The sequence below is a fragment of the Lacerta agilis genome, chromosome 5 (genome assembly GCF_009819535.1).
Source record: "Lacerta agilis isolate rLacAgi1 chromosome 5, rLacAgi1.pri, whole genome shotgun sequence".
In the NCBI taxonomy this organism is placed as follows: Eukaryota; Metazoa; Chordata; class Lepidosauria; order Squamata; family Lacertidae; genus Lacerta; species Lacerta agilis.
Window position 1 is genome coordinate 32,751,282 of NC_046316.1, and position 13,057 is coordinate 32,764,338.

A 13,057-nucleotide genomic window follows, 5' to 3' on the forward strand; every position below is an offset into this window, starting at 1 on the left:
CTCTAGGAGTGGACTCCTATGCAAGCAAGCATAGATAGGACTGCAAGCTCAGTTTTTAAAAATAGGTGAGTCAAGGTGTAAAAACTAGTTTAGCTGAGAGTACCAAGCATCAATCAGTCAGCAGCTGTGGTGGAAGACCTTGGCATCTCAAGTTTCAGTGCGTGTCTTGCCTTCCATTGGATGTTGTTGCAGCACCCCAGAAGCTCAGTGCCCAGTGCAACTGAACCTGTTTGCACTCACCTAGGCACATTGTTATCCTTCTGATCACAGCCATCTGAAGTTTATATTGGCCAACATATTGGGTCAATGAAAAGGGACACTTTGAATATTCCTGTTTGGTTAACCGCCACAATGGACGTTCTTCATTGTGACATTTTCTGAGAAAACGGGTGGCATGATAACTGCAAAAAAACACAGAGAGGTGGTTGTCACCCAATCACTCAGATGAATCTGCTTCCTGAATGAACGAACTGTGGAATCCACCGGTTCTCTGCATGACTGTAATCAATACAGCAACTACTATGACAAAGCACTCTGGTGACGGAAGAGAAACACTAGCAGAAGATGGGGTAAGGGTCGCTTCCTTTGGGCTCAGGGGCATCGATGGAATTTGCCTGGTACCTTCCAGAGGTCTGTCGGCCTTTCTTTGGCTATTTCCATTTGCCCAATTTAGGAGTTCGACTGGTTCTGCTACACGTTCAATGATGTCTAAGGACATGTTCAGCTTACTCACATTAGAGGGAATTGGGTTGGTGGAATTGTATACAGGAGCATCCATAACCAGGTCTTTATATGGGGAACCCAATTCATGCTCATTAAGCTCTCTCATTTTATCCCAAACAGATGTTGTGGCAATATTTGTCTCAGAGGGGAATTTCATGGAGTTTGGTTTCGAGGGGGAGCTTTTCACCTCCGGGTTAAGAGGGGGTGGATTCATCTCTGCAGTGACCAGCTGGCAATATGGGCAGGGCCAGTGTTGGGTTTTTTGCGCCCTAGGCAGATCACCTTCTGGCGCCCCCCCACCACTCTGCCACTGGTGGAGGGGGCGGAGAAGCCCGATTTCGGGCTGCTCCCCCCTCCCCTGCCACTCTGCCGCTTGCGGAGCAGTGGCGGGGCAGGCTGGCCAGCGCCCCCTCCATTTTGGCGCCCTAGGCAATTGCCTAGTTCGCCTTAATAGACGTGCCGGCCCTGAATATGGGACAGATGGCTTCTCGACCCATAGGTATGACGAAGCACTGCCTCAATCATACCCGAAAGAAATGTTTATAAAAAGTTACTTGCAATTAATATTGCGAAAGGAAGAAAAGCATACCTCGCTCTATAACTGTTTATGTGATGACTAGATGACTAGACGTCCCACTGAATTCTGTTGCGCTAATTCCCAGGGAACTGGGGTTTGGATTGCACTTCCTATTGTGTTTCATTTAAAAAACAAAGGAGTGCATCTGTCATAGTTTGAGTGTTGTGTTTCGGCAGTGATACACATATAAACATTTTCTGAATAAAGCAGGAATTTAAGGAATAAAAGGTTCCCTTTTCTTTTTTAAATATTTTCATGTGATTAAAATTAATAATAATCTATTCACAAATAAATTGTGCCAAGAGTCATCACAAATAGAAAGGGACTGCAGGATGTGAAGAACCACAGTATGTTGACCACTACTCCACTCCTTTCCTCTTCTTTGGCAATCACTTGTAGCCGAGTAAGATTGTCTTCCATAAACACCATTTTAACAATGAGTCCATAAGTGACTGTGGAGGCTGATTCTGGATCCGCACATCCTTTCACAGTGGGGACATAGGTTTCTGGGCGGGAGTTGATCATGGTGAAGGTTTGCCAAGCGTGCCTTCCTCTTAGCGTGTCTCTCCCTTTTGTCCTGAGTTCGAGTATCTTTAAAACCCATGACACCTTTGGTAAAGGCTGTTCTCCATTTGGAGCACTCGCAGGCCAGTGTTTCCAAGTTGTTGGTGTTTATACTACATTTTTAAAATGTTGCCTTGAGAGAGTCTTTGAACCTCTTTTGTTGACCACCAGCGTTACGCTTACAATTCTTAAGTTGGGAAGAGAGTAGTTGCTTTGGAAGATGATAATCAGGCATCCACACAACATGACCAGTCCATCGACATTGATGTTGAAGAATCATTGCTTCGACACTGGCACTTTTGCCCAGTACAGTCTCACTAGGCGAAGCTCCCCCAACCTTGCACCTCCCTTGTCCCTCCAAATAAGCAGCAATGACCCATGTTGTGAAGCCAGGAGAGCAATGATGCCCCTTATGTGCTGACTCACTGGCCCCTTCTGCATATCACCTACTATAAACTTGGGGCACAGAGCCAGCAATTTCACATGTCTGGAATGAGTATCTTCTGAATGCAAGGTATTTTGAAGAACTAACGTATCATCAATTCAGTGTTTCTCTCCTTTCATCTACACGTATGAGGAATCAGAACAGCAGCCTTAAAATAATAAACAATTGCTTTCATTCCTTTGGTATCATGTGAACAGACCAACTATGTAGGCCAGTCTTAGATTGCAGTGCTTGTTAAACTTCATTAAAGTAAAAGACTTATCTGCTCAGTGTTACTCCCTCCTTAAATCATATAATGGCACTGGAAGTAGTAGGCTCATTTCATCTGCCCTTCCTTAATTGCACTGCCTTGGCACCTCACTTTTGGGATCATGCTTTGCTCAGATTTCACAAATGCAATACCCTCAGGCTGTCCTACCACCCTCACACAAGAAAAAGCTGCATACAACACAAAGACATTGGGCAACTCAGTTCTGTCCAATGGTAGGAGGTTCCAGTTCCACACAGCCCTGATTTCTCTCTCATTTTTTTTAAAAAAAATCAAGCAGTGACTCAATCTAAATGACAGAAGTGCATCTCTCTCTCTCTTTCATGCAAAAAGTCTCTTTTGCAACTACAAAACCTTGGTTGACAAACGGAATCCGTTCCAGAACTCCGTTCAACTTCTGAAAATGTTCGAAAACCAAGGCATGGCTTCCGATTGGCTGCAGGACCTTCCTGCACTCAATAGGAAGCCGCGTAAGCTGCATCAGACGTTTGGGTTCCAAAGAATGTTCGCAAACCAGGAACACTCACTGGGGCGTTCGGGAGCCAAAACGTTTGAGTCGCAAGGCGTTCGTCAACCAAGGTATGACTGTAAAGAGAGGGTTGAGGTACACTTGCACATCCCACATGGCTAGACATATAAAAGAATTTTCCCCAGTTGTAATTATGCTTCAGGATATCACATTGCTAGGCATGAAAGGTAACATAAGCACAAACGGTTTTTAGAGTCTTTAGACAACTATTTTCAGCCCAGGAAGGAGTGGTCTTCCTGGGTGGGGACTTCACATAGGTCCCTAATGAAAGAGAAGATAAAATGCTTTCTAACCATTCCCCAAGCAAGCGGGCTTTCTTTCTTTTTTTAATTTTAATTTTTATTATTTTCATTTTCAAAATTACAAAAAAAACATACAAAACACAATACACAGGAAAGAAAAGAAATACATAAATACAAAGAGAAGAAAAACCCAATTTCCACCCCCTCACCCCCACCACCTTGTGTTGACTTTCAGCCTTTTCTATATTGCAGTTTCTATATCCTGATTCCATGTATTATAAGTTCTCTATTCCTTTTGTTTATTTGCTTGAGCCCTTCACCTGTCTGCCAGAAGATCAGCTTTTTATATAAAATTTGCTAAATATTATTTAAACAATTTTCAATCTTTATCTGTTTTTTGGTCCGATAGCCCCTTGCTTTCTCCTGCTTTTTTCGCCAAATTCTGATATGTTACCAATTTAATTTGCCAAATAAAATGCTTTCTAACCATTCCCTAAGCAAGCGTGCTTTCTCAGTGAGTAGTGGAGAAGGCCAGCAGCAGGCCACAACCTGAAGACCCGTGAGCCTGAGACCAAGGAAGGAAAAATAAGCGCTTCCAGAAGAAGGGTAGAATTTGGAGGAGAGGTTCAGGAGAAATATAACCCGATCGTTATCCCCATGTAAGAAAAAATAAAGTGCATCTATCATTCGGCTTGATCCCAGGGCAAGGAGGAGCTGGACATTAGGATTTGTAGTACATGCAGGCAATAGTTCTCGTATGTGACCCCCAACTCTTTACACACATGCAAGTGTCCTTGTAGAGGGCAACAGCATACCTTCCAAAACTCTGAAGCCAAATTCCATGATGCTATCCTCCTGGACGCCATCTTCCTGTATTTTTAATCGCAAGAGCATGGTGCCTGTTTGGGTTGCCATGATCTTGTGCAATTTTGCACTGTGTCTCCCTCTCCTCAACAAAAAGTGCTTTTTCTGACACAGCACTCCAAAACATGTGTTCATTTATCCCTACTGTCTACTTCCCATTTCTCAATGGTTACTACGAGGACCTTAACTCTTATTCTATGGCTCCTAGGCTTACTTAGGAGTCTTTGATAAGGTATGTTATATTCACCTGGACAGAAGATGGCTTTCCATGGTAATACAAAAGGGCACATAGATTCAAGGGTAAGTGGTTACATTTAGGGTAAGTGGTTAGAATGATTTTTGAAAACAAAAATACCCCAGAATAAAATGGTTTTAAAGTGCTATTTTAATTATGCATTATGAAAAATTCTAACTTGCATGTTCTCCATTTCCAGCTGTGAATTTCATTTCAGTGCAGTAGTTGTAAAAATGAGAAAATCAGAGCATAGGTACAATACAATTGATAGAGCATCTTTGGCAGTCAGCAGGTCTCTACACTGCACCTCCGTTTATCAATGCAGGGAAAAGAACAGGTATGCCTTACAAAAAGCTGGTTCTCATAAGTTAGTTCTGAAAAACATTTGAAGGAAAACTATTTACATCATCTCCAATTAGAGCCCAGTCCTCTAATATAGTAAAAGCCTCAAGATGTGCACAGGGTCAGATATATCAAAGTAGCACTTAGGGAATTCTCACTGAGATTTGGATTGTAAGAATTAGTCCACCTCACTCCATACTGTCTACATCAGCAGTGGGGAGTCTCCAGCCTTCATGCCTAATAAGGCCTGCCAATTCTCCCTATCTGACCCGTGGGGCCAGATTAGCAAAGCCTGCCATATGCCTCAAGTGTGGGGAAGGTAAAGAAAGGACTAGACCAAAGGTAGTTGCAGACTCTGCCAATCAGCCAGCCATTAACACCTACAGAGCCTTGTCCACAGCTCTTTGGAAGCCCTCGCAGTCAGCTGGTTGTCAGGGTTTGCATAGTGCATGGGGAGGCAAACTAAGGCCCGTGGGCCGGATCAGGCCCAATTGACTTCTGGATCCGGCCCACGGATGGTCCGGGAATCACTGCATGGATCACCAGCGCATGCGTTCTGTCCCTCTCCCCCCCTCTCCATCACACGGCGGTGGCAGCAGCACCTCCTCCCTCCCTCCTCCTAGCTTTTCCACTCCCTGCCTAGAGGAGGAAGGGGGCTGGGCTTTGTTGGTGTCAGCAGCAGCAGCAGCACTTGAGCAGCCGCCATTTTAAGCAGCACCTCTCTGGAGCCCTTTCGTGTGCCGATCATCATCCTGCCACCGCCAGCCCGTGCTGCTCGCAAGACACAGGTAAGCAGCCACCGGGGCTCATGGTGCTCTTGCATCATTCCTTTTTTTTTTCAAAATATAGTCCGGCCCCCCACAATGTCTGAGGGACAGTGGACAGGCCCCCTGCTTAAAAAGTTTGCTGACCCCTGACATAGTGTATCACACACATACACACCAGTTTCATTTGTGCTTTAGCGGAAGTAGCACTAGCCAAACAAAATTTCAGTTTAAATAACATTGTTGTGGCAAGTATCACATTTACATCTGAGTCAGCTAATCGATGTATAGAAAAATTTGAAAGAACATACATGCTGAATGCAGGCAATCCTCATAGGCATAACATCTTACTATATAAAAAAAGATCTAGACAGTATCTTCATTATATGGCAGGGCCCTGAAGACAGATTTTGGGAATTCAGCAGATATGTCAACAATTTAAATCCCAGTTTAAATCCGAGATATATATTTTTTGGATATAGAAATTAGATATGATCAAGGGAATTTGGAGACCAATTCCTATAGAAAACCTAAAGATGCCAATTATTATTTGCAATATGATATTTCTCATCCTAGACATTTTTTTAAAAAAGGAATCACCCATATCTTTAAATGCTAAGACTCTGCAGAAATTGCAAATAATTAAAAGATTTTCACATCCCAGCCAGATATCTTTACATTTTTTTCAGTTACAGTTCTACAGTGAGGGGGGAAAGTATTTGATCTCCTGCTAAATTTGCCCGTTTGCCCCCGATGAAGAAATGACCAGTCCATAATTTTAATGGTAGGTTTATTGTAGCTGTGAGAGACAAAATAACAACAGGAAAAACCCCAGAAACCCAGAAGACAAAAGTCAGAGATTGATGTGCATTATAATGAGTGAAATAAGCATTTGATCCCTTTGCAAAGGATGACTTAGTACTTGGTAGCAAAACCCTTGTTGGCAATTACAGAGGTCAGACATTTCTTGTAGGTGGCCACCAGGTTTGCACACAACTCAGGAGGTATTTTGTCCCACTCCTCTTTGCAGATCCTCTCCAAGTCAGTAAGATTTTGAGGCTGATGTGTAGCTACTTGAACCTTCAGCTCCCTCCACAGATTACAAATTGCTGCAAACCTGTATGAACTGGAGATACTGCCTTTTGACCTGGACTCAAAGCAGCTAGTTGGATCTGATTAAGGTGATTTTTAGTTTAAGCAATTGGTTTATTTGGATTTTAATTACACATATTAAAAATAAATAAAACAAATTTGTGACAGACTGAGCTCATGCATAGAGGATGCTACATAAAATAATAGCGCACTGAAAAAGGCTTGTGAGCTGAAATACATTTTGCATTTCAGTTATCTAGGAAATCTAACTGAAGAACATTGAGAGAATCCCATGTGCTGTTTCTTTTTATTCAGATTATTGCATGGTTCCTCACACATTGTGGCTCTATTGTGTGTGTTCAGTTCATGGCTTCATCTATTTCCATTACTGTATTATAGAGGTTTCTATAGTCAACTAAATATTTAGTATTTAGCCTGATTATAACATTAATTTAAGTTTGGACAGCAGTCTTTGTCACCAGTAGCTATTGTGATACATTTCCATTTTTTACTATTATGTAAACAGAGGGAGGAACATGAGCAATTACTGATAAATTCTTACCTGGTTGTAGTGAGCCAGATTTTCTCCCTTGCTACCCCAAGTCAAAGGCATTGAACTTCCCAGTCTTCACACCCTGAAAAAGAGATGTGTTGAATTTTAAAAACAAACAAACAAACAAATTGTTACAAGGACAGTGGATACTTCCATGTTCAAGCTATAAATAAGGTTATGCAATAATGTATTAACTTCTTCCCTTTAGGAAAACAAAGGTTGGTGCTTTAACCACCCAAAGATGCACAAAACCACCTGAAAGCAGCAGATCTTAGTAAAGCTTTTGTTGTTCTTCTATATTGCTCATTCACCTATGTCCCCCATTTTACTAAGGGATACTTAAGGATAGGCAAGCTGATGAATGGGATCCCATGTAAATCAGATCCTGAATGAGTAACGAGTTTTCATTCAGATGAATCAGGAAGAGGTTTGCATTGGAATCCCCAACTAAAACAAAGAGGGAATTATTTCAAGAGCATTGTGCAAAGTGTTTTGAAGTCATTCGTTGTTACATCAGGTTACTGACAAGTGGGTGGCCCTGCCCCACTCTTAATTTTGGCCTATGAAACTTATCTTGATAAGAATCTGGCGTATGGAGCTAAACATGTTACCCAATCATGGGCGTACCCGGGGGGGGCAGGGGGGCAACTGCCCCCCCCACCAGAAGCAAAAAATGAAATAAAAAAATTATATGGTTATCGACAGCCTAAAAGTAAAAAAAAGCTCTCCTAAAAAAGCTCAACTACTGGTCTTTTACCCCTCCCAAAATCTCAATAACAATTGAGCTCTTGGCCGACACTGTGTGTGTGTGTGTGTGTGTGTGTGTGTTTTGTGCCAGCTGATCCTTGCAAGGGAGCTTTGGAAACGGAGTTACCTTGCATGGTGAGTAGTTCCTTTGCAAGGGCTGAGGATCCTGGGAAACTGAGTTTTTCAGCCATTTGGGGCTTTCTGTTTGGGGGGAGGGAATGTTTTTCTGTTTTTTGAAGCTGTTTTTGTTTGCTGTTTACATAATGTGGTCAGTAATCTAAAAATGAACCGAACCCCTAAAAAGCGGGGCATTCCTCATCCCCAAAAAAGGTCAACAACTTTGAGCTGAACCCCAAAAAACGGGGGTAGATCACTGCTGAAAGTAGATCACAATCTCTTGGGAGTTGGCCACCCCTGGTATAAGACGTGTAACTTGAATTAAAAAAAATTTAAAAAATCAAGCAAATAATTGTAATAACTACCGTAATAAAGCACTGCTATAATTATATATAATTTTCCTAAAATTTTGGTTTCATTTGCCTTTCCGTGCTGAAATGTCACAACCTGAACGACCATGGCTTGCCCCCCCCCTAGTTTTGATCCTGGGTACGCCCCTGTACCCAATCCTGACATACAGGAATAACAATCTTAAACAGAGCCATTTCAAAGTGTATTTAGGACTGTAATCTAAGGCTGTCCACACTTCCTCTTGTCCCGTGCACAGAAAATAGGTTTTCTGTTTATCCTGCACATTCTAGGTACAGGAAAACCTGCTCTTTAGCTATAAATCACAACAAATGACAATCTGCAAAACACCTGATTGCTGTTTGTTCTGATTCAGCTCTAAAGATCAGGTTTCCCTGGGGGAAAGCGGTGAAGCAAACAGAGGTGCGGATAAGCCCCACTAGCACAAATCTCTCCGTGCCTATTCCAAACAGTTCAATGGGACTTACTCCCAGAGAAGCATGTCTAAGATTGCAGCCCAAGTCACAGAATCAGAGTCAGAAAAAACCAACTCCTTCAAGCCCTACTGCAGCCAACCAGAGCCCTAAGGATCATCCTACAGCACCACAATTGATCCAAAACAGAGAGGAGGTTCATGGCAAGCAGCATTTAGGAAGAGACAACTCCAGGTGGCCCAAAGAATCAAGCCAATTTCCAATACCTCTCCACAAAAACACTCAAATTCTCATGGGCAGAGGAAATACAGATCCATATCCTTCACTGCTACAAGTCCATGAAATTTGCCATATGTGGTCAAAGAAGTCCTCCACCTCTTTTATCAGCCTGTTCTCATGAATATGATCAGTCATTTAAAGCTGAAATACATACATAAAACTTATTTTAACGTATCTGAGAATTTAGGTGCTACCTGAGCCCAGTGAAGCATGGTCTGGACTGATAACCCAGCTGGACTGTGAGAGAAATATACATCAACTCTGTAAGAAAGAGGAAAACGATTAGCTATTGTTATTGTTATATAAAATATTCCTACTCAAACAGTGTTGCAGTTAAATTGTAGTACCTGGAATCCCTTAGTTCAAAAAGGAACTAAAACACACTTGACCTTGTCTATTACTTAAGAGATACAATAACTATATGTTACCAAACAAATTGCCCATATTCTGATGGCATCTCAAACTTTTCCAAAGCAAGAAATCATCGTTTTTCCTAGCAGAAAAAAATCCCTGCAGTATTGGACATTTGTATATACGTGTACACAGAAATTATACCTCACACACTCACCCCTGTTCCACTTCTTTCTCCCATCGGGATTCTGTTAATACTCAGGATATACCAATCATTTGTTCCCACTTCATATTCCTCACTGGGATATCCTCTGAATGAAATAATTTCGCTCTGGAGGGGAACAGAAAACAATGGGCAGAGTTCAATTGGGTAAGTTAGAAAGTGACTGTGAAAACCCTAATCGAAACAAAATTAAAAAATTCCTTCCAGTTTTATTTTGTTTCAACTATGGCAGACCAACACGGCTACCTACCTGTGAAAACCCTGTGAAAATATTTGTCAGTTACAACTAAGTCTAGGAGTCTATTGTGGTGGTCAAATCAGCAGTCTTTGCGAATGCCAGGTGACAGAAGCAAAAGAGAAGGCAGTGTGGTATTCAAGGGCAGAGACCTTTCCTGGCACCTGTCTCCCCCTGCTGGAATTAGGAGCCTTCTGTTGTAGCCCAGCCTATTTCTGCTGTTGTGTTGTTGTGCTGGCAGTGGTTCCCAACCCCTGACCACTTGAATATTGCTCAGGGTCTCGGTGTGGACTACAAAATTACTTTTCTGCCTTTTGTTGAATAATTGCAATATACCATACTAGAACACAGATTGGTAACCCTTTTGGACTTGCTTAGAAAAAAGAAGAAAACATGCTGTAAGCTGTCTTGAGCATTTGTATTTGGAGGGCAGGGAAAGTATTTTGAAATGAGACAGACAGACAGATAGATAGATAGATAGATAGATAGAGTGAATAGTTGTAGAATCCAGCACTTGTTGCCAAATATGCCTTCAACTAAAGCAAATACAACACACAAAAAGATAAATAGCTTACAATATTCATAGCAGCTTCTGGATCCAGGTATTTTCTTCTTGGAAGTGTTCTTGAAGTAACAAGGGCTTGGACGAAACCTGCCCCTCTTATGAGGAACCACATCCTTAATCTGCGTGGAAACAAATCCATCTTTCAGCACAAATATACAAGACTGGTCCTCCACACAGCTAGATTAAACCAACTGTCAAAAAGATGCACGGAAAGCTATATTATATTTCACAGAAAGAAATGGCAGATAACATGGCTTACATAGCTTGCAACTGTTTGTCAAGAACAGACAGCACTTTCCTGGATGGGGTGGGGGAAACTCCAGCCAGTTCTCTCCAATTAATATGATTAGTTTGGCATTACCCAATTTCCAGCAGCATCTGGAGGACCAAATACTTGTTCCCGTCCCCCCGTCCCCCGTCCCCTGTGTTGTTAAGCATTCAATAGTGGCTGAAATTGCATAGGTTTAGTAACAAATGTGATAGCTTCAGCTTTTGGAAACTGGAGCTCACATTGCATGGATATGTGACTTAATTTGGAATGTGGTGGGGAGGGGCACGTATGATGTCTTGAGCTCTTTCTAGGAAAGGTGTGATAAAAAGGAAAGAATAAAAAATAAGGCTACAATCATATGCACATTTACTTGAGAGCAAGCTCTGCTGAATGATAAAAGTTACTTTTGAGCAAACCTGTTGAGACACGTTTCAACTTTAAGCAGTAAGTATTGCCCAGCAAAGCCCAAAGCTTCCAATATGTTTTTATGGATGTAATTCTATGCTCAATTATTCAGGAATAGGCCCCATTAAGACACAGAGGGACTCACTTCTGAGTAGACATAATAAAATAAATAATAATAATAATAATAATAATAATAATTATTATTATTATTATTATTATTATTTTACTATTTATACCCCACCCATCTGGCTGGGTTGCCCCAGCAACTCGGAGCGGCTTCCAACACATAAAAACATAATGAAACGTCAAACGCTTAAAAATAAAATCAGTTGCTATAAAATTAAGTTTCCCCTTAAAGTGGTGAGATTAGGCCTATCATTTCTACAAGGCTGCAATTACATGCCACATTACAAACTGAGTGGGGATGGCTTCTGACTGAACATGGTTACAACTTCACCCCACCTACCCAGCAGTAAATCCCATTGCAGGGAATGGGATTCACTTCGGATTAGACATGGTATGGGTTGTAGTGCGAAATTTGGAAATCCTCCCCACCCACCCCCGACCCCGTTATTTGCCTCCTGCCTTGGCAGTACACTGGCACGTTTCTAAGGCAACCCCAAGCCCATGAAACCGAAGGGGACTTACTTCTGGTCAAAATTGCCGCGGGAGCCCTCAGAAGCTCGCTCGCTCTCCCCCTTCGGTTTCTCGCCTCCTCAGCAAGCAACGCTCCCTCCGAGCCCTCCTGCCCGAGAAGCTCCTCCCGCTCGGCTCCTCCGCTCGGGAGAAGAGAGAGAGAGAAGCCACTTGAGTCCCGCTGCTCGAGGGAACAGGAGCTGCTGACCGACACGCCCCGTCGGAGCGCATTTCCCGTTGGCAGCTGCCGCTCAAAAGGCAGACTCAAGCTGCCCATGGGGAAAGGAAAGCTGCTCGCGGCGCAGGCAGGGAGAGGCGGCGCTGCCACTCGGGCTCCTTCATGCAAAGAGGCAGGCAGGCAGGCAGGGGGCGGGTGGATTTTCCATGCGCCCCGGGAGACGGCCTCTCACGAGCACCTCCGCGCAGCGGCGTAGTAGGTAGCCGCTCGAGTGCCTGGGGCGGGGCGCGCGTCCTGCTGCAGCCACGGGCAGGGCGAGCTGCCAAGGCAGGGCGCGCTGCGTGGAGCCTCTCTGGAGGCAGTGGGCAGAGGCGAGCCGCGCGTTGGTCGAAAAAGCAGCGCGGAGCTTGCAGGCAGTTCGCCCGCGACGCATGGCTCAGGCACGCTGCAGGCGCCGAGGTGTGGCGCCCAGTGCCCCCCCCCCCCGCCTCACCTAGCTACCAGTGGCATAGGAAGGGGGGGTGCGGGGGTGAAAGGACAGACGAGGCTCCAGCAACCACCCCCCCACCGCCAAGTCCGCCAGTACTGCAATCCCTTGCACGCTGACTTGGAAGTAAGTCCCGTGGCTTTCGATGACCCTTATTCCCCGCCAAGTTTGCATTGGATTGTGTAGTATTACAACGTGCTGCGTTCATGAATGAGATGCTGTCAGCATAGAACACCTGTGGCGAAAGATCAGCGCTGCTTCAACATTTGCTACGAGGCCAAGCTCAATGTGTCACTATTAGTACTGTACTTTATATAAAGCCCGTCACAGCTAGGGAGCAGTATACTTCCAGGATTGCCTTTCCCCATACGGTATATACCCACTCCAACAGTTTGATCTATTGAACCAGCCCTGTTGCACTTTTCATGTACCACATAATACCAGTCTGCATGTATGGAACCGTAAAATTGTACTTGTAAGAAATATATATTTGAGTGTAGCAGCACCTAGACTCTGGAACTCCCTGCCTTTTGACCTAAGGAAGGCACTTTCACTATGTACCTCTCAGTAGCTACTTAAAACA

General features: G+C 43.5%; 1 long non-coding RNA gene across 1 annotated transcript; it reads right to left on the bottom strand.

Annotated features, from left to right (window-relative positions):
- Positions 1-6,880: 6,880 nt before the first annotated feature.
- On the bottom strand, positions 6,881-11,937 carry LOC117046300. The gene is made up of 5 exons (XR_004426558.1): positions 11,822-11,937; positions 10,508-10,616; positions 9,692-9,805; positions 9,318-9,384; positions 6,881-7,280 (listed from the first exon to the last, which is right to left on the bottom strand). It is a non-coding gene; the product is annotated as an uncharacterized LOC117046300 (long non-coding RNA).
- Positions 11,938-13,057: the final 1,120 nt, after the last annotated feature.